Below are 22,826 nucleotides of genomic sequence, written 5' to 3'. Positions count from 1 at the left end.
CACAATAGTAATTCATCATCATCATATACCACAATTTGTTCAGCCATTTCCCAATTGAGGGACATCCTTTTAGTTTCCAATTCTTTGCCACCACAAAAAAAGCACAGCTATAAATATTTTTGTACAAACAGGTCCTTTCCCATTTTAAAAAAATCTCTTTGGGACACAGAATCAGTAGCGGTATTACTGGACCAAAAGGATTGTGTTCCTTTATAGCCTTTTGGACATAATTCCAAATTGCCCTCCAGAATGGTTGGATCAGTTCATAACTCCACCAGCAATGCATAGTGTCCCAATTTTACCATATTCCCTCCAACATTCATCATTTTCCTTTACTGTAATATTGACCAATTTGATAGGTGTACCTCAGAATTAAATCTTCACATTTAAATATTATCACATTTTACAAAGCTCTTTCTTTATATCAATCCTATGAAGCAGGAATCATTTATCTTCATTTTACAGATTATGTAAAAGAGACTTTCAAAGGCAAAAGGACTGAAGAGCTCAATTTAAATATGTGATATTTTAAGTTCTGCAAAATGCTTTACATATATTATATCATTTGATCCTCTTAATAACATTATAACTGGCACTGTTTCATCCCCATTTCACCCATGAGGAAACTGAGACTCTGAGGTTGTGACTTACCTAAGGTAATACAGCTGATAAGTTTTAGAGCCAGAATTCAAGCAAAAGTGTCCTTGTTGGAGGCAAGTGGGTGGCTCAGTGGATTGAGAGCCAGGCCCAGAGATGGGAGATCCTGAGTTCAAATCTGGTTTTAGATACTTCTTAGACTCTGGGCAAGTCACTTAATCCCCATTGACTAGACCTTACCAATTCTTAGAACCAATATACAACATCAATTCTCAGATGTAAGGTAAGGATTTAAAAAAAAAACCCAGGTGTTCTGCCTTTAAGTAATTTACTTTCCCCACTATATTACCTTGCTTCTCCACCTTCCAGGAATGCCACCAGGTAAAGACTTTTCTGCCTTAACTCCATGCCTATCAATATCTTTCCTGTTCTTCTGCTCTCGTGCTGCTTCATTTAATCCACAAACATTTATTAGCCAATTACTTTCTATAAAGCATTGTAATGGGTGTTGAAAAAGGTACAAAGAGATCATACAAGATATGATGCTCATTCTTATTGGAATTTACAACTATTCTGTGAAGCTTTCCTTGATTCCACCACCTGGAAATGGTCCTTTCCTCCCCCCATTTTCTAGCACCATATACTCTTCATAAGCCAATCACATTGTGACTCCTAACAGATTAGGAGTTCTTAGACTGAGGTCCCTAGACTTCAAAAAATATTTCGATAAATGTGTTTCAATATACTTGTTTTCCTTTGTAATCCCATGGATTGTTTTTTGTATTAAAAAAACAACATTATTTTGAAAAAGAGCCCATAGATACCACCAGCATGCCAAGGGAGGATCATGATATAAAAAATATTAAGAATCTTTGTACTGAGTTGTAAGTACTTGAGGGCAAGATCCAATGCTAGGTGCGGAGATGAAGGACAATTTATGTTGTTGTGTTATATTATATAGTATCATATCACATCATATTACATTATAGAAAAATAGAAAGAATGGAAGAGAGAAGGAGAAAGCAAGAGACAGAGAGGGAGGGAATGAGAGAGAGAGAGAGAGAAGGAGGGAGGGAGAGAGCCAAAGAGAGAGATAGACAGAAAGGGGTGAGGATGGAGAGAGGGAAAGGCAGAGCAAGAGAATGAGAGATAAAGAGAAAAAGAGAATTGAGAGGCAGTGGAACATAGCAGACGAAGAGCCCCTTTAGGAAGGCCTGGGTTGAAAAGTCTTGTCTCTTGACACCCGTTCGATAAATGACTGGGAAAGTCACTTAACCCTCAATGGCCTCGGTAACTCGGAAACTACGTGCTGGCAGGAGGACCTTCTTCATGATGAGTTACTTCAATATGCCAGTAAAATCAAGGACTGGTTCAATGAGTGTGTGTATGTGTTTCTAAGGATATACACACACAAATATGTAAAACACAATATCTATATACTCTTGTTTTTATCACCTCTTCCCTTCCCAATCTCTCCCCTCCCCTGTACCTAATACACTGCAGATGTATCAAGACTCCCGAAGTCCAACACATTCCCACAAGACTCTGGGACCAAAAATCTTCTTCCTGTGCTTGGGTCAGGGAGTCGTGCATAGGACACATGGCCAAGGATAGTCTTTGAGATGAAAAATGGAATAAGGTGGGAATTGCTTCATGTTAAAATATATTTTAGAAAATGTGGTGCACCAGATAGGATCTGGCAAAAACAGAGTACAGTGGAACTATCGTCTTCTCTTTTTTGAATACTTTGCCTCTTTAAATACAACTTAACATTACATTGCTATTTTTTTCTGCAATGAAACACCATTGACTCACATTGAGCTTGTGCTAAAACTTCCAGATCTCTTTCATTTTATTTTTTTTAGCCAAGCCTCTTGTATCCAGTTGTTTTTCCTATCTTCTCCAAGACAAATAACTGCCCTTTACCTCCATTAAAAAAAAAAAAGATTATATAATGCTTGCTTTGTGCCTCAAGAGAAGGATTGTTCCTAAACATTTGGCCTTTGAGATAAAATTAATTAAGTTCAAATAACTGATCCAAACTTTCCAAGAATATTTTTAAAAATTAGCTGTCATTGCTTTCCTCACTTTCCCCACTCTTACCAAGAGATTTAAAGCATCATAGGATTTAGAGGTAGAAGGGACTTTCAAAATCATCAAGTTTAACTGGGAACCAAGATGGCAGAAGAGAAGCGGTAACCCAGCTAAACTCTTCCAAGATTCTCTTCCAAACCACTTTAAAATAACATCTCAAATCAACTTTTGGAGCAACAGAGCCAACAAAAGGTCAGGGAAAGATATTTTTTCCAGTCTAAAACAACTTAGGAGGTTGGCAGGAGGAGGTTGGCAGGAGAGGTCTGTCACACCACAGTGGGCACAGGGTGGAAGTGCATGTGGCAGCAGCACCAACTTGTCTTGGAGGTGGCTACTCAGAGCATCAGGAGCAGCCACTTTGGGAACTCTCAGGCAAGACATGGTAAGGGAGTTAGACAATGGTCAGAGATTACAAAGGACCCTTTAACACTGTGTGCAGCTAATGTTGATTGGCAACTCTATTGCCCATATGCAGTTCTGCATTACATTTCCAGAGTGGAGAGGAGTGCTTGTGATCATTTCCAGTGGATCAGAGACCCTGACCACAATTTCAAGGTAGAGAGAAGCACTAATGCTTGTGGCTGCAGGAGATCAGGAGCTCCTCTTAGTTAAAGGCCAGAGGGAAGACCAGGTGATATGATTTATATCACCTTGGAAGCATCAGAAACGTGCAGACCCAAAAATCAGTTCTGAAAATAGCAGGACAAAAATTAAAAAAAATGTTAACAATGCCTAACTTTAAGATAAAGTTCAAATTAAGAAATAGAATGAAAAAATGAGCAAAAAACAACAACAAAAGAAGAAGAATTTAACATATAAAAGCTACTATGGTGTCAAGGAAGACCACTGAGATATTAACTCAGAAGATAACAATGGGAAAATAGCTACAACCAATGCCTCAAAGAAAATTTCTAATTAGATTCATACCCAAAAAGAATTCTTGGAAGAGTTAAAGAGTGACAGGAAAAAGTGGGAAAAGAAATTTAAATGATATAAGAAAATTATGAAAAAAGAATTCGTAGCTTAGTGTAAGAAGTATAAAATGTATCAAAGAAAATAATATCTTAAAAAGCAGAAAATAAATCCTTAAAAAAGCAGAATATAGAAAATAGAAAAGGAAATACAAACATTCACTGAAGAATTCCTTCATTCATGGAAGCTAATGACTCCATGAGGCTTTAAGAAACAAAAAAAAAGTCAAAAAAATGAAAAAATAGAGGAAAATGTGAAATATAGATCAGAAAAACAACTCACCTGAAAACAGACCCAGAAGAGATAATTTAAGAATTATAGAAATTCATATTTAAAAAAGCCTAACCATTATGTTTTAAGAAATTATCAAGAAAAATTGCCCCAGTAGCTTAGATCCAGAGGGTCAAATAAAAATTGAAAGAATTTATCAATCACCTCCTGAAAGATATCTCATAATAAAAAACTCTTAGAAATATTATAGACATATTCCAGAACTCCAAGTTAAAGAGGGAAATGTTGCACTCATCTAGAAAGAAACAATTCAAATATTGTGGGTCCATAGTCAGGATCACACAAAATTTAGGAGCTTTCATTTTAAAGGAACACAGAACTTGGAATATGATATGCCAGGAGGTAAAGGAGCTAGAATTATAACCAAGACTCATCTAAACAGCAAAATCTTTCAGTGACAAAATGGATATTTAATGAAATAGAAGACTTTTCTAGCATTCTTGATGAAAAGACTGGAGCTGAATAGAAAATTTGACATTCAAATACAAGACTCAATAGAATTATAAAAAGGTAAGCATGGGGGGCAGCTGGGTGGCTCAGTGGATTGAGTCAGACCTAGAGACAGGAGGTCCTACGTTCAAATCTGACTTCAGATACTTCCCAGCTGTGTGACCCTGGGAAAGTCACTTGACCCCCATTGCCTAGCCCTTACCACTCTTCTGCCTTGGAGCCAATACACAGTATTGACTCCAAGACGGAAGGTAAAGGTTTTAAATTAAAAAAAAAAAAGTAAGCATGAAAGAGAAATCATAAAGGAACTTAATAATGTTAAAATATAAGCATTGCCATGTGTGAAGATAATACATGTAACTTTATAAGAACCTTATCACTATTAGGGAAAATGAGTTTACATAGCAGAGGGCATGAGTATGAGTCAATTATGTTGAGATGATCTCTAAAAAAAAGAAAAAGTGAGATAGAGGGATGCACTGGGATAACAAAAAGGAAGAGACAAATGGGGAAATTTCTTGCATATAAAACACATACAAGGAAGAGGTTTTACAGTGGAAGGGAAAATGAGGGAGGAGTGGTGAGTAATGCTTGAACCTGACTCTCATTGGAATTGGTTCAAAGAGAGAAGAATATATATGCATATTCTGTTGGGTATGGAAATCTATATTGCTATGAATTTCAAAACTACTCAACCCTGTTCAAACCATTCTTTAGAGGATGGGATTTAGCTATTTCCTGATCAATAACAATAGAGATACTTGGAATGACAGAATCAGGTCTTGGAAACTACAATCTCCACCCTACTCAGGGTAACAGGATTTAGGAAGGGCTGCAGCAAAGCTCAAGATTTAATTATTTGAGAATATGGCCTTCAACAAACATGTGCAAAGGGGACAGACCTCTGGGCAATCCTGGGTTAAGCGAGAGCCACCATTGGCACAGGTGAGACACAGGAAGTGAAGTGGAGGACAGCTGAGGAGGGCTTCCTTCTTCCTGTGTGGAGGAGAGGTTGGTTGGAGCCTGGTTCTTGGAGTGGAGGCCCCCAGACTGTTTCTCCATTTTGGTCACATGAGTAATAGGGACTGATCTCTTTTCTTTGCCTCAGCTATCCAAGGCCTTGGGCCTTTGGCCCAGCCTAAGCAAAGTGGGTATTTAAGCCCTATTCCCTTTTCTCCCCTTTCTCTCTCTCTCTCTCTCTCTCTCTCTCTCTCTCTCTCTCTCTCTCTCTCTCTCTCTCTCTCTCTCTCTCTTTCTCTCTCTCTTTCTCTCTCTCTCTCTCTCTCATACTTTTCTTCCTCCTGTTTGTAATTAAAAAACTCCATAAAAGGTTGACTGCTGACTTGAGTTTTCATTTAGGAATTACATAGCTGAATTCCTTGATGACCTTAAATTAATATATATCAGTCTTTTAAAGTGATTTCCATATCACATTACCCAATAGGGAAATGGGAGAGAAAGGGATAGAGAGACAGAGATGGGGATGGTAAAAAAGGAGACTGGATTAAAGAAGGTAGGACAGGATAAAAAAGAGAGAGAAGAAGAAAGAACAGGAAAAAATGAGATGGATGGAAATATACAGTAATTCTAACTATGAATGTGAGTGGGGTGAGCTCATACATAAAATGGAAGCAGATAGCATAATGGATTAGAAACTAGAATCAAGCAATATGTTGTTTACAAGAGACCACACTTTGTGAAATTAAATTAACTCTCCCCTGATTGTAAAAGTGAAATTTACTCTCCCCTGATTATGAAGATTAAATTAACTCTCCCCTATCCATTTTTAGATTTAATCACCAAAACCGTGTACACCCCACTTACTTGAGTGGGGGAGGTCTGTGATCCACATGTGCAATAATAGGTGATGAATCGGAATCAACTGACTACCCTCTGGGCAGTCCTAAACAAAGCTTTAGGTGTAATTGATACATGTGAAATGGAAGGTAGTCACAGGAAGTGATGCAAAAAGAAGCGTCTTTAAAAGGAGTTACAACTTCCTATGAGGAATTCTTCTGGAGTTCTGAGTTCGAGTTGGAGGCTGGTTAAGAATCTGCTTACTGGACCCAAGACTTTGAACTTAGTGTCACTGTTCTTAAATTCCTCCCTTTGAACTACAATGTGGGTGAGTGAAAAAGGGTGACTCCTTTCCTGGATTTTCTGAAGGGACTAGCCTCAGGAGAGACCTACCCTCTTGAGAGAGGTTCCCTACATCCTCAGGTCCTCACTTTAAGGTCGAGGCCCCTCTGACTAAGGACTAATTAGCTCTGCCTGGGTTGAGCCAGAGATGGGAGCAAAATACTTAGTGTGTAATCTAGATATCTTACCCTATCCTCTCTCTGAATTTCTTACTTTCACTCTTTCTATATTTTATAAATAAATTGTTAAAATAAGTCTCTTAGAATTAATTAAATTCCTGGGGACCCTATTCTTAAATCATCCAGTCCAACCTTTTATAAAAATCTCTCATATTTCTATCCCTAACAACCGGAAACAGAAAGATACCTAGAGTTAAAATAAAGGACTGGATCAAAATTTATTATACTTCAGCTGAAGTAAAAAACAAAAAAAGCGAGGATAGTAATCATAATCTCAGACAAAGTAATAATAAAAATAGACCTAATTAAAAGAAATAATCAGGGCAACTATATTTTACTAAAAGATACCATAGACAATGAAGTAATAGCAAAAAAAAATTTACAAAAAGTTTCTTAGATAAAGGCATTGTTTCTCAAATATAGGGAATTGGGTCTGATTTATAAACATAAGAGGCATTATCCAAATAAACAGGCAGTTTTCAGAAGAAGAAACAAAGCTATCTATACTCATATGAAAAAATACTCTAAATCATTATAGATTAGGAAAAGAATGTAAATTAAAACAACTCCTGCTACCTTACAACTATCAGAAATGACAAATGATGGAGGGAATGAGGAAAGATAGGTACATTAATGTACTGTTGGTGGAATTACAATCTGGTCCAACCATTCTGGAGAACAATTTGGAACTATGCCTACATAGTTATAAAACTGTGCATACCCTTTGATCCAGCAAGACCACTACTAGGTCTGTATCCCAAGGAAATCAAAGAAAAAGGGAAAGAATCTATATGAACAAAAATACTTACAACAGCTCTTTTTGTGCTGGCAAAGAATTGGAAATTGAGGGGATGCTTATCAATTGAGGAAGAGTTGAACAAGTTATAGCATATGATTGTCATGGAGCACTATTGTGTTATGAGAAATGACAAACCATATTGTTTTCGAAAAACCTTGGAAAGACCTATATAAACTAAGCAAAGGGAAGGGAACAGGGCCAGGAGATAATTGTGCACAGTAAGCTTTATTGTAATGATGATCAACTGTGAAAGACTTAGCTGATCCAATCAAAAACCAAAAATGGTCCAAGACAACTCCAAAGTACTCATGATGAAAAAAATGCTATCCACCTCCACAGAGAGAATTAATGAATTCTACATGTAAATTGAGGTATAATTTTCTCATTTGCTTTTCTATTTTTTGCTTTTTGGGTCATATAGATAATATGAAAATGTTTTGCATGGTTTCACATAAATAATCAATACTATATTGCTTGCCTTCTCAGTGAGTAGGGGAGTAGCAGGAGGAAGAAAATGTGTAACTCAAAGTTTTTTTTTAAAGAAAGTTAAAAAACATAATAAAATTTTAAAAATCAGATTTAGTGTCCTTGCTTTATATATTCCACCAACTTATATTTCTAAGTTTTAATAGCTCTGTACATTGATGTCATTTCACCATTCAATAGTACAGATTGCCACCTGAGTTTTTTCATCTGGCACAACTCTTGTTTTTAATCTCCCAGAAATCCTTTAAAGGAAATCTATCCAACATATGGAGATTTTCTGTTGGGTTCTGGCAATTGTGCAGACCCAATCAGTTTGCTAAGATGGCACCATCTACCTGAAAGTCACTAGAACTGTTTCTGGAATGATTGTGATTATTATAGAACATGTGGAGATTCTGTAGCTATTTCTTATTGGGGTACCACATGTTTGAGAGACTAGTTGTGAAGACAGAACTGGAGTCTTCAAAATGGCGGGCCCTGGTCAGCTTTCTTTGTTGTAGTTTTGTCTGGGGGAATGAAATGACTTTCACTTATGGCTGGTAAGAACATGAGTTTAGGAGAAAAGGTCATGGTCTGTGCCCTTGATCCTTATGGCCATTCTATTATATTCTCAGTTCAGGGATCACAGTCTCTTACATTGAGAGTTTCAACGATAAAGAGTTTGAGCCAGGATGGGTATTATAGTCAGGCAAGCATGGAGCTGGATAACCTTCAGGACTCCAATAAAATCCAACAATAATACCAACTTAGGACATAAAGCTGGTGGGATGCTGCATAGGAACTGAGCTAAGGTATGAACTTCATCCCAACCCCTATACCAAAGCAAGATGGTAAAGAAGGGATTAGTTGAAGGAGCTGGAAGACATATTTGTATGTTTGTTCTTGTATCTTTCAAAAACTATCCTTTTTATAAAAACTATTCTGGTGTAAAGTGGCTAAATAGACTAGTTAGTTTCTAGCCCCCCAATATGGAGGAACACAGCCAGGAGAGCCCAAGCCAATGACTGGGAAAAGAAACTAATCCCCAAGAGAGTGAGTCCTCCATCTTATATTGGCATAACCTGGGTATGAAAGCAACACTTGAGCTATTCACCTTTTATCCCTTGATCTCACCAAATGATGAAACCATTTCCTCTTCTGATCCTACATTTCCTGAATTATGTATTTTATGTTTGTCCTTGAGCACGTCATTCAATTCAATAAGCATTTACTAAATGCCTCCTATATGCTAGGTACCATGACAAGCATGAAGGACATGAAGAACAAAAATAAGACAATCCTTGACTCAAGGAGCTTAAAGTCTACTGGGGTAGTGCTGCAACCCATATATACCCATCATTTTATCTTTCATTGTCCTTTGATTCTTTTGACATTATGTTCTATGATTCATATCATAAAGCATGAACTGAAATGATACTGAGCTTTTCCACAACACAGAAGCCTCTCCTTTTAACATCAACAGAATAGCTTCCAGTCTTTTAAGGTACCACACAATTTCCTGAGGATATTCTAGGCTGCTCCCATTCTTCTATTCCATTCTGGGCCAGCCCATTGTCCATCCACAGTACCTGTACAAGATAAATGAACTAATGGAACAGCTTAATGGACTGTTTTGCCAAAGTCATTCTTTATTTGTTTGATTTTTCCTAATGTGGATAATTAGACCAAACTCTTTTGTGAGTTTGTGGATCTCTATCTGAAGTCTTTCAAGGCCAAGTTCAATCAGCAGAGTGTGTGCAAAGTAGGGGGAATTTGGAGACTCTCACCATGGAATTGGACTTAGCACTGGACATTCTCCATAATGGTGAAAGACATCCTCAATGCACACATGCCTGTCTACCTTATGTCCTACTTGATATTGATTTTCTTTTAAAGCAGTGAATTGAGAGCCAGGTCCAGAGAAAGGAGATTCTGGGTTCAAATGTGACCTCAGACACTTCCTAGCTGCATGACCCTAGACAAGTCATTTAACCACTGTTGCCTAGCCCTTACTGATCTTCTTCCTCAGAACCAATATACAATATTGATTCTAAGATGGAAGATAAAGGAGGTTTTGTTGTTGTTGTTGTTGTTGTTTTAAGCATAGGAACTAAAGGACCATGGTTCAAATTCCACCTGATTCTTATTCCTTCTGTGACTTTGGGAAATCATTTAATTTTTCTGGGTCCAGATTTCATTTGCATATACAATTTAAAAAAGTTAGATGAGATGATTTCTTAGGTCCCTTCTAGCTCTTGTGCCATTAGAATCTGTTACCCTAAAAATGATAATTCCCAGCACCCCACTCTCCTCATCTTACATTTACCTTTATTTCTGCTCAGGGTTCTAACATTAATTCCACTTTTGACTTGACCTTACAGTAGGATGTGACAGGGTTTAAGTGTATCAGGGAAACAATACCATCTAAAAAAAACCTTTTCTCATTCTTTGTCTCCTTTGTATCCCATTACTCTGGGATCTGAAGATTTCCCTACCTGCCTTGGTTCTGAAGGAGGCAAAAGGAGTTGTAATGATTGTGCTTCCTGCCTACATACGGGATCACTAAGAGTTGAAAGAATAACTTCTACTCTAGGGTTTCCCCTGGAAGCTCCAGAGAATGCTGATGGAATCTCTTCCATTCTTAGTTCTTACAACAATGTGTGAATATGAGGCAGAAAATATAGATTTTCTGTGCAGAGCTGAAATGGGGCCCATTCTAACCAGAGTCTGGTTCCCTTGACCTTTTCTGTAGATGTTTATTTTAGGTGGGGTCTGACTCAGGCCAGTCCCCTGAGATTTTAGGCTGGAAATGGGAACCAAATGAGGTACTTGAAGGTCATTCAATAGTTAACAAAAGGAGATTTACTTAGTCATAGACAGAGAAGAATATTCCATAAAGAGAGCCATTGAGGACACCTGAGTTGACTCAACTTAGTGAAGCTTCCTTGCCTGTGTTGCCCATTGTAATCCACCAACCAATGGTAGTGTGATCCACCATTGGACCTTGTGAGGGAGTGATAGCCAAAGTCTGACTCTTTAGTGTCCTTAAACCAAACAAATTTTGAGGATGGAATACTTGTTAAGGAAAATCTAGACTAACTTGCATGAGGGGAGGGGTTAGGATATTCCTTCTACCATGACATCTCCAAAAGAATAGGGAAGAATTAAGAATGTGTTACAGAGAACTGAACTTGGGATGGAGTTATTACTGCTTAAGTCCTTTGGTATATGCTATGTCTGAACTTCCACAAGACTTTCCCCCAGGGACACAAACACTGGAACACAAACACAGCAAAAGAAAGCAGAGACAGCCACTATGGAATCAGAATCCCCAGGACAGGATTACTTTGCAACACTGATTTCAACAGGCTTTTTTGAGCTCCCAATTAATAACACAGTCAAATCTGTAGTGTGAGGGCCAAGTTAGGAGCACCAGTCCAGAGATCTGGGCTAACTCACTTTTTATAGTCTGGTTACAGTTAGCCTCAAAGAGAGAGAACGGCCAGAGCCCTTCTCAGAATTATTGGCAACAGCTGTTCGTTCCTGACCCTGCATTCCTGTTTGCAATAACACTCTGTGAATCATCCCTGGGTGATCCCTCTATGAGTCATCAGAAAGCTTTCATAGTACTTGGAAGAGGAGATCATTCCTTTTTCTGGGTCAATTTTTCCTGGTTTCTCTCCCCAGCTGTCACTCCCACTCCCACCCCCAAGATCCAGTGAATGTCACTGTCTACTGGTAATCCTTTAATAGAGCTGCTGTGGGTCTAGAGAGGAAATCTGTGTCAGTGCAAAGAATGGGTTTTGCCCTACCACAGGGATCCTGAACATTTTTGGAGTATAGATGCCTTTGACAGTTTGGTGAAGTCCTTGGACCCCGTCTCAGAATAATGCATAAATAAAATACATGATATTACAAAGATAAATCAATTGCATTACAATACAGTTATCAAATATATATATATATATATTAAAAAACAATTTTATGGACTCCAAATTAAGATTTTTTTTTAGAGATTTTGTGAAGCTTCTGAGAGGAGAGATGATTTACAATATCATAGAATTGGTGCCAATTAATGTGATGCTAATGGAAGGAGAGATACATCATGTCCTTTGACAACCAGAACAAAGTAATTATTAGATGACTACTGAAAGAGTCACCTAAGTAGGACAATTAAGACCTTCAGACAATAAAGAATGCTGGCCACCGTATATATATTTTACAAATATGTATATATCACTGTGTTTATATTTTTCTCAATAATATTTCAACATCTCTCTCAATTTAATAAGCCCCTTAATCTCCTTAGATTAAATAAATATTAAAGTGACTGAATATGCAGTTTATTAAGAACAAAATCCAAAGACATAGATCATTATTTACATAACCCAAAGTTCAACCATTTCACAAAGCTCTCCTCAATGGTGGAGAACATTTTTTCTCAATATTGCTTGCCTCCATAAGAGGTGGAATTAGCTTGAGATTTTGGGAGAATTGTTTTTTCATACCGCTTCAAGAGAGGACACATGTGGTAATAGAATCTCTTTAGGGAGAAATCTGAAAAGGAAGAGAACAGACTTTGGAAAGTAGACATGTAAGGGAAAACCAGTCCCCCAACACATCCCTGATTTCAAGATTGTTTCCCTAAAGGCTTTGAATTGTTTTCCATTAGATGAGATAATTTCTCTTGGTTGAGCTAAGATATCTTGTTCCTTTCGGGAGAGCTCATTCATCCTGGATATTGTCTGGCATATTTTAATACATATAACTTTTCTGATTTCTATTTGCTGTCTCCTTTGATAAGTGAGTTTATTGACTACTTGTGATGGTCTTCTGTGAAGCTCTTGGGAGGAAGGAACTTGGGGTATAAGCTGTACCTTTTCTTCTTGAAAGGATAAGGACAAAGAAAACATCTGGAAACTCAAAAATAATTTCACTTAGACTAATGATAACTAAAGGGAGGAGATATAATTCTAGTCTACCACCCCTTCTCTAAGAAAAACAGTGGCTCTTCTTGTGATCTCAATATCCAGCTCCCCTCCAGGCAGGAATCAAAATCTTCCTGGGAGATGGATGGGAGAGATTCCAAAGCCATGTGTGGAAAAGATTCCAGGCCTTCCCCCAAGTCAAATTCTTAGACAACATAAGTGGGCATATGTAATGTACAAGAGCCACATGCACACCTTACACTTACAATTTCAAACTCTCACTGTAATAGGAGGTGACTTCTCTTCACCTCTGAGAATGCATTCTTACACCATTTAATGAATTATCATTTTTTAAGCCCTTTCCTTTCTGTCTTGGAACTGGTTCCATGACAGAAGAGCAGTCAAGGCTTGGCAACTGTGGTTAAGTGACTTGCCCAGGGTCCTACAGCTAGGAAGTATCTGGAGTTAAATTTGAACCCAGGGCCTCCTATCTCTGGACCTGGCTTTCTATCCATTGAGTCACCTAGTTGCCCTCCATTTATTTAATTTAAAATAAAGGTTTTTTTGGTTTTTGGTTTTTTACAAAAATATGTTCTTTCTTTTCATTGCAGGTAAAGACTGAAGCAGTTTGAACAAGACAAAAAACCTTTCCATCCTCTATGTCTGCTACATCTTCTTTCCAGCTATAACAGGAATATAGCGTTCGCAGCTCTTTCCAAGCCACTCCTTCCATCAATCTCTTCAAACTGCTAGCTAGAACTTCCATCATAGTGGCTGTAGGAGAGGCTTTGGGAAAAGAAGTTACCTTCTTTCCCTGCAGTCAAACATGTTTAGCCTCCTAAAATCACTTTTTGGTTTCATCAAGTCCACATTAGGAGTGTTTTAAGACTAAAACACAAATTCCACACAACACAAACATTACTTGATAAGTTGCTTCAAATAAGGAGGTTAAAATGACTTGCTCGTGGTCACACGTCTCCTGTGTGTCAGCACATTTGACACATTGTCTTTCAAGGTAGCTCACAAGTATTTATTAAGATTGTGAAAGATGCTATAATAGATTCAATAGTAGAGATAATTTTGTTTAATAATGCTTTAGTTTTCATAGATGATAGAATTATAATTTTTAGAATATAGGACTTAAATTAATATTCAGCAACCCCAAGTATTAATTTTACAAAGTTTACTAATAATCACTTAAAGTAGAAGGAATAAAAAGGAAATAGAAGTAAAAAAACTTAATTATTTAACAAAATGAAGACCATGTGACTAAGTTCTCCTTGCCTGTTTAAAAAGTCCATTCCACCAAAGCCCCAATAGGAAGACAAGAGAATGAGAGTTGGGGCTACACCAAATTTATATCCTCCCTAGTCCACATGTAATATAAATTTATTATTTAAATAAATAAAGAGAATAAAAAAGAAATAAAGAGAATATTGGAAGCCCTAAGCCAGTGATGGCAAACCTTTTAGAGACCGTGTGCCCAAAATGCAACCCTCATACCACATATATTTGCCAACATAGCCCTAAGCCAAGGTCAAAACCAAGAGAGTCCAAGAGAAGGCCATTGACCCAGTTTTTATTCTGGGTGAAAATTTTTAGGAAGACTATTGACAAGCATACATATCCAGAGACTAGAGACCAGAATGATGATAAAACTCAAAATTACAATAAGCAAATTGTTTGAAGGAACTAGAGAAATGTAGCCTGGTAATACTTCCTCTTCAAGGCTCAAGTCTATCAGAAACAGGGATCTGAGAATCCACAGCTCTATTATGCTACAAATGTTTGGGTTTTTTCTAAGCCACAATTTTCTGTATTTTTTAAAAGAAAGAGTTTTTGCACATTCCAACTGAGCAGATCTTTTGGCTTTTCCTTTGTGTTGGCTGTTGATAAGGAATTAATTTTACTTTTCATTTTTTACATAGAAGGAATTGGTTAAAAAAAAGAAAAAAAGAAAATGGTTGGTTATGAATACATGAGAACTAAACAAGATTTGTTTTCCATAGTTTGTTTGCTCAACCCACTCATAAACACTTAAAGTGTTTACCTGATCCACAGTCTATTCAGAAAACAAATTTTGAACAACATCAAAATACTTCTTTTTTTCCCATTATATATTGTCTGTTGCATGCTGACAACACACTTGACTGCCACAAGGCACAGAAGATAGCAGCTCCAAACCTTGCTCCTTGGACTCAGACTCTCAGAGAAACAATACGGCATAGATATAAAAGCAATGAAGACGGTTAGCTCTCAGCTGCTCAAGGTTATTGGTGGGAAGAGTCTTTTCTTCTCTTTCTCTTCCCTTTTCTTAATTATTCTATTCTCTTCCATTTTCATCATGAGAGGGGCTGAAGGTCATGGAAAAACATCCCAGAAGGAGCCAGAAATGGAAAAGTATTTGAAAGAACGGAGATTTTCTTATAAATAGTTATACATGTTATAATTGTGATATAATATATAAACATAAAAACTTATGTAAATATGTCTATTATTAAAATAGTATATAAAATAGTAAAATTCACATGTATATTAATAAGGTGGCTATTTCACAAATTTTTCTTTGATGTATTTTAAAGACACAATTCCACTTCTTTGACTGACTTTCCTAGTAGATTATTTATTTTTTAGCCCTTTGTCACATCCACAAAAATAAATTAAAAATTACTCTTCTGGTTTAAGGCCCAAAAGATCAGTTAGCAAGTTTGAGACTTGAGAAAAGCAAACTAAGTTAATCAGTCCATTAGCACCATTCAATGAGGGTTTACAAGCACCAAGAATCTAGCCTTCAAGGAGTGAAGAGAGAAAGAAAAATCTAGTGGGAGAGGAAGGACATACACATATATGCCTAATAAAGATGGATGAGAACACATAGTGTGTGAATAAAATTACTTGCATGGGAAGCAAGATGATACAGGGAAAGGGTCTTGGATTTAGAATCAGAGGAACTGTGTTTGAATTCTGATTCTGTAGCTTTTTAACTGGATGACTTTGGACAAGTCATCTTAGGACTTCAGTTTCTTCTGTAAAATAAGGGAGTTAGATTAGGGGATCTAGAAATGGGGGGGTTACTAAACCATGTAGAAGTATCCCTGTATAACAAAATAACTTAGAAAACCAAATTTTGTTATATTAAATATTTCCCAGTTCTATTTTATTTCCCAATGCAAGCAATCAAGAGTACTATGGGCTGGAGGCATCAGGGTAACTCAGTGGATTGAGAGCCAGACCTAGAGATGAGAGGTCCTGGGTTCAAATCTGGACTGAGACACTTCCCAGCTGTGTGACCCTGGGCAAGTCACTTCACCCCCATTGCCTAGCCCTTACCACTCTTCTGCCTTGGAACCAATACACAGTATTGATTCCAAGATGGAAGGTAAGGGTTTAAAAAATAAAAAGAGTGCTATGGGCTGTGTGCTAGACATTTCTGCCCAGTTTGACCTCCAAAATTCCTTTCAGCTATAAATCTCTAATCCTAAAACCTGAAGATTGTTACTGTAATAGTGTGTCAAAGTGGTGTTTTATTGTTAAGTTGTGTCCAACTCTTTGTGATCCCATTCAGGGTTTTCTTGGCAAAGATACTGGAGTGGTTTGCCCTTTCTTTCTCTAGTTCATGCAGATGAGGAAACTGAGGCAAATAGGTTTAAAGGACCTGCCCCAGGTCATGCAGCTGTGAATGTGAAATCCTCTACCCCTTTCAGGATTGCATTAGATCAGTAGTTTTTTCACATTTCAGTTATTTTGTGATTTTAAACTTTTCTGAAAATAATCAAGATAAATTTTTATCTGAATTATTTTCTGTATATTAATCATATAAGCATTTTTTAGTAGTTCAGGCCTTTTGGAATTGAATCAGTATTCAATTAATAGTTCAGTCTTGTTGGAATTGAATAAGTATCTGATTGTTAAGTATTAAATATTTCTAAAAATAGTAGTTACTTAATTCTGAAAGAGTCATTTCTAAGAAGAATCATACCACAGGCATAAAGTTTTCTGACACTTCTCCACTCTATGATCTACTATGTGAAGTAAACCAATAACTTATTTGTTTTTAGCTTGGAGACTTTCTTTCACTTTTTTGTGTCTCAGCTAATAAATGTTTGTCACCCAGCCATTAAATATTTAAGGCCAGATTTGAATGCAGGTCTTCCTGATTCTACCCCTGGCACCACCTAGATAAAGCCAGAGGCCTAAAGTTTAAAAAGATTAAAAAATTAAAAGCATTAAAAGCAAAACATTAAAAGACATTAAAAGCAAAAGGGAAGGAAGATCCTCAGAGGCAAAATAAACATTCCATTCCTTAGAAAGGGCGGGAGGACTTTCAGCCTAGATAACAGTCTGGTAGGAGGCAGCATACAACAAAAGCCTAAAATTCACATTGAACCTAAAAATGATCAAGAAATCCAGTTAGAAACTACAGCAAGTGAGGGACAGCTAGGTAACACAGAGCTTCAAGCCTGGAGCCCGGAGATCCTGAATTCAAATTTGACCCTCAGATACTTCCTACCTGTGTGACCTTGGGCAAGTCACTTAATCCCTGATATCCTACCTTAATCACTATTCTGCTTTAGAATCAAGACTCACTATCAATTCTAAAACTAAAGGTTTAAAAGAAAAGAAAGCAAACTAAAATAACTGACATCCCTTTCCCAAGCCTTTCTGATTGCCAGATTTGATCTTCCAGATGCCACAAATAATCCCTGGAGCGTTTAGAATGGCCAAGGATTATTTGTAGGTAGCTTCAAACTCCAGTTCTTTTCTCAAGCAGCCACTTTACTTCTTATCTCTAAACTAATAAAACAATACTTATTTTCTAATATCATCCTTACAGTAGCAAGACGGTAGGGAACAGGATCATCCGCTCCACCGCTCCACTGTCCTTATGCCCCTGAGTACCGTCTGGCTATGCGAACACTGACCTAGCAAACAGTACTGCTTGGTTGGTGCCTTGCTTGGTCAAGAGAAGAGCCAGAACTTCCATAGCATTCAAGAGGTTATGAATGGAAAGGGATGGGGCCAAGGGCGAGTGCGTACTCAATGAACAGCTGTTTCTAGGATAAGCATGCAGACCCACAGGGACTTGGTTTCCCTGCAGCCCAAGATGATGAGACCTAGCACTTAAGGGAAAAATTAACAGAATGGACAGCTAGACTCGTGGAATTTCCCTCAACAGCTGACTTGCCTGCCATCCTAGACTACAAGTGCAGATGCATGTTGGGCTGTAGCTGATGTCTGTACCAAGGAAAATGGAAAACATTCCTAAGAGCCTGGTGTATCCCCTCTATCCACCAGATGGTGCCCAGCCTGCAAAAATTCCAACCTCCCCAGCATCCTTCTATGGAAACCCATCCCTTGCCTTTCCTAGATTGAAGAGATACGAGGCTATTTGGATTAAACCTTCCTAGCTGTGTCCAAAAGCAACTGAGAGGGAGAAATGGAACATCGCTCCAAAGACAAAAATATACAATTTCATGTCTCTAAAGAACTTATGGGCTCCTCCATGGGGCAGCGAGGTGAGGCAGGGGAGAGAGTAAAGAGCTGAGAATCGAGAAGACCAAAGTTCCAGTCCTCCCTCCACTACTTACTAGCTGTCTGACCCTGGGTAAGTCATTTCATCTCTCTAAGTTTCACTTTTCTCATCTGTAAAATGGGGACTAATAATAGCACCTAGCTATTATATATATATATATATACACATATATATATATACACATATATATATATATACACATATATATATAAAATAGCACCTAACCAATCCAGAGTTGTTGTAAAAAATCAACTGAGTCGATATTAAGTAATGGACTTTGCAAACTTTAAAATACCATATAAATGTTGGCTATTGTTATTGTCCTCTAGGCTTCCTTTTCTCCATTTGAAGTCCTTGAACTGATAGATTCAGAAACTTCTTATGCTGGAATGACATGATTTATTCTATAGAGAATAGAGCAAAAGAAAATGGAGCATTCCTATGTGGACACATCCAAAACCTCCCAGTTGCCCTTTGGGATCTTTTGATGTGGCCGGAAGGACTCCAGGTTATACACACCCAAAACCTGTCTCAAAAAATAAGAGAAAATGATGTTCTCATCCAGGTGAAATCAGGGAAGATGGCAAGGGAAAGGAATCTCTTCCTGAGCTTTCAAATCTAGCGAGTTTCATAGTGGCTGATGGTCTTACAAAATTAAGTGTTTCTCCTCTTGCCTTCCAACACTGTTTCCACTCCCGAATCTAGATTTCTCCCCAAAGCTGGCCTTTGATCACCTTCCTCTCTGGGCATTGAGGTTTCTGGAAAGAGCCTGAAGTGGTAGTTGAGAGTAGTGAATGGTCTCTATTTCCATGTTCTAGTTGATGTCTACTTATTCCCTTTATTCTCATGACAGCCAGAAAGTCTGAATTCAAGGACAATCAAAGGAAAAGAAGTATTTGTACTCTTTCCTCAATTTTCGATACCACTCCCTTCCTCTCTGCTCTTTGCTGAGCACTTCATCCTATACTTCAAGAAAATAGAGGCCATTCACCGTGGATTTTCTCATCTTCCCTTCTTTGTACCTTATAACCCCTTGACACTCTTCCCTCTTTTCTCCTTAACTCCCTTGGATGAGGAGATCCTTTTTTTTCTCACTGAACTTCTATAAACCCCTCTAGATATGTCCTTGATCCTGTTCCCTGCCATCTTGCTACTGTAAGGATGATATTAGAAAATAAGTATTGTTTTATTAGTTTAGAGATAAGAAGTAAAGTGACTGGTTTGAGAAAAGAACTGGAGTTTGAACCTACCTACAAATAATGAAATCTTTCCTTAAAAACCTTCATAAGATCCCTCTCTCATCTGTAAAAAAATTAAAAAAACAAAAGTCTTTCACAAGGTTTTTGTCCTATATCTCTTTCCTTTTTTTCTGCCAGGCTTCTAAAGGAACGTGTCATTATAATGCATTGTTGTAACATTATTTATATTAAAGTCACAAACTATGGTATATCCATAGTATTCTGGTAAATGTTTAACAATGTACTGGCCTATGGGGGTGAAATGTATATATGGCACATTTTAAAGTTTATTTTGTTGATGAACATTTTCTCCTTTATTTTCTTAGGTCAAGACAATCAACAAAAAAATAAGTCAAGTACAAACCAGCTAAAGTTAATGACTGGTTTTATCCCCAATCTTGGATCCCCTTCTTTCACTTGGTTACTTCAGGTGGCACCATGGGTTTAATTATTATGTCAATGTAAGGATTTCTAGATCTACACGTCCAGACTTAGTTATTCTCTTGCGCACTAGTCCCGTATCACTAAGGGTCTATTGGACATTTAGAACTGGAGTCCCTTACATATTTCAGTTCAGAATGCTCAAGACACAACTCATTATCTTTTCCCAGAAATCTACCACTCTTCCAAATTTCCCAATTGCTGTCCAGGACACCACTGTCTTTCTAGGCATCCAGGTTCACAACTTTGGTGATTTTATCAGCTTATCGCTCATCACTTTTATCACCTTTTAATCACTCATTTATCTCATATATTTAATTAGCTGCCAAATCTTGTCATTTCTCCCTTCTCATTCCTCACATCTATCTCCTTTTCTCCCCTATCATTTTTTTAAACCCTTACTTTCTATCTTAGAATTGATACTAAGTATCAGTTGCAAGGAAGAAGAGTTGTAAGAGATAGGCAATTGGGGTCAAGTGACTTGCGTAGGGTCATACAGCTAGGAAGTAGCTGAGTCCCCATTTGAACCCAGAACCTCCCAATAAATTTTCCTCTTTTCTTCTTTCTTTTCCTCTCTTCCCTTCTCCCCCTGTTGTCAGAAAACCTGCCTTCTTTAATTCAATGAAGGCATTAGGGCAATAAAGAGAATAGTAAAATCAAATAAAATGAAGTAGAAAAGCATAAGACTATTAAGTTTATTCCTTTCCTAGTTACTCTGTCCTCTATAGGTTTTTGTCACATCACTCTTTGTTTTTCTTCTACATGTTTGACTGTTCTTTTTCAGTCTCCTCTGCTGGATTTTTGTCCAGATCAAGCCTAACAACCATGGTTAGTCCCAAAAGTTTTTTCCTAGACCTTACTGTCTTCTCCCTTTAATGATTACATCAGGTCTTCAGCATTTAATAGTCATCTCAATGCAGATACTTCTCAAGTGTATTTATCTAACTCTAATCTCTATCCTGAACACCTACCTGGCATCTCCAATGACCTATTAGACATCTCAATCTAGATATCCTATAAGCATCTCAAACTCAATGTGTCCAAATCCAAACTCATCTCTTTCCTCCCCAAACTCTCTCCTCTTCCTAATTTTCCTGCTACTGTTGAGTATCATCATCTTCCCAGTCATTCGGGCTCCCTACCTGGGTGTCATCTTCAATTCATCCAATATACCTCCCATATCCAGCACTTACTACCTTTTTGATCCTGTGCAAGTTGCTGCTTACCAGTTTCCTAATCTGTAAAATAAGGTTCATAAGAGCATCTACTTCATAGGGAAATAATATTTACTAAGCAAATGTAGCACTGTAGCTGGCACATAATAGGCACTCACTAAATGGTTATTCCCTTCCCTTCCCCCCTTCTCATCTATGACATTGAGCCTCTGAAGTAGTCCTTTATCTCCTCCCACCTGGACTGTCAACATCCATTGGTCTCTCTGCTTCAGTTCTCTTCCCACTTCAGTTTAGAGTGCCTCTCCACTTTATCTTGTCTTTTTCTTTTCTTTAAAAATTTTTAATTGATTAATGAAGAAAATTTGATCTTGTCTTTTCCTGACTTCCTTCAGATCCCAGCCAAAATTTTGTCTTCTTCAAGAATCCTTTCCCTGTCCCCCTTAATGCTAGCATCATCCCTCCAAGATGATCTACAACTTCTCCTATACCTATCTTCTTTGACCAACTCCCTAATTCCAGGATCATCCTTGAAGAAAGTATAAGACATGGTACTCTCACAAACCTAAATCACACTGGCAGGCTAGGTCACTAGAGGGAACTGTCATCTTGCTCAGAGTTCTAGGAATAGCACTGAGCAATTAGCACAGTGCCTAGCACATAGTAGGCTCTTAATAAATGCTTATTGACTGATTGATTAAGTGGTTAAGACCCATCTTTCTAATGCTATATGGATCCACTGGTGTACTTCCTGCCATTGATTATCTGTTGAAATAAATTAGTCATCAAGATATAATTAGCTAAAGAAAGTAGTAACAAAATTCATCTGGAAGAATAAAAAGCCAAGAATATCAAGGGAATTAAATGAAAAAAATATATATATACATATTTAAAGGAAGGAAGCCTTGCTGTATCAGATCTCAGACTATACTATAAAGTGGTAATCCTCAAAACAATTTAGTACTGGCTAAGAAATAGAGTAGTGGATCAGTGGAATAGATTAAATAATCCACATATAGTAATTAATGAACATAATAACCTAGTGCTTCAATAAACTCAAATATCTAAGTTTTTTGGGGGGGAGGACTCATTATTTGACAAAAATTGTTGAGAAAACTTGGAATCCAGTGTGGTAGAAACTAGACCAATATCTCACACCAAGATAAAGTCAAAATAGATACTTGATGTAGAAATAAAGAGTGACACCATAAGCAAATTAGGGGAACATGGAAAAGTTTACCTGTCAGATTTTTGGATAAGGGAAGGATTTATGACCAAACAAGACATAGAGATATTGGATAATTGTGATTACATTAAGTTGAGAAAGATTTTTACAAACAAAACCAATGTAACCAAGGTTATAAGGGAAACAAGAAGTTGGGGAAATATTTTTTGTGGAAGAGTCTCTGACAAAGGCTTCATTTCTCAAATATATAGAGAACTGAGTCAAATTTATAAGAACACAAAGCATTCCCCAATTGATAAATGGTCAAAGGATATGAACAAGCAGTTCTCAGAGGAAGAAGTT

This window comes from Monodelphis domestica, chromosome 4 (genome assembly GCF_027887165.1).
Source record: "Monodelphis domestica isolate mMonDom1 chromosome 4, mMonDom1.pri, whole genome shotgun sequence".
In the NCBI taxonomy this organism is placed as follows: Eukaryota; Metazoa; Chordata; class Mammalia; order Didelphimorphia; family Didelphidae; genus Monodelphis; species Monodelphis domestica.
The sequence above is the reverse complement of the archived record's forward strand: the minus strand, read 5'-3'. Positions refer to the sequence as shown.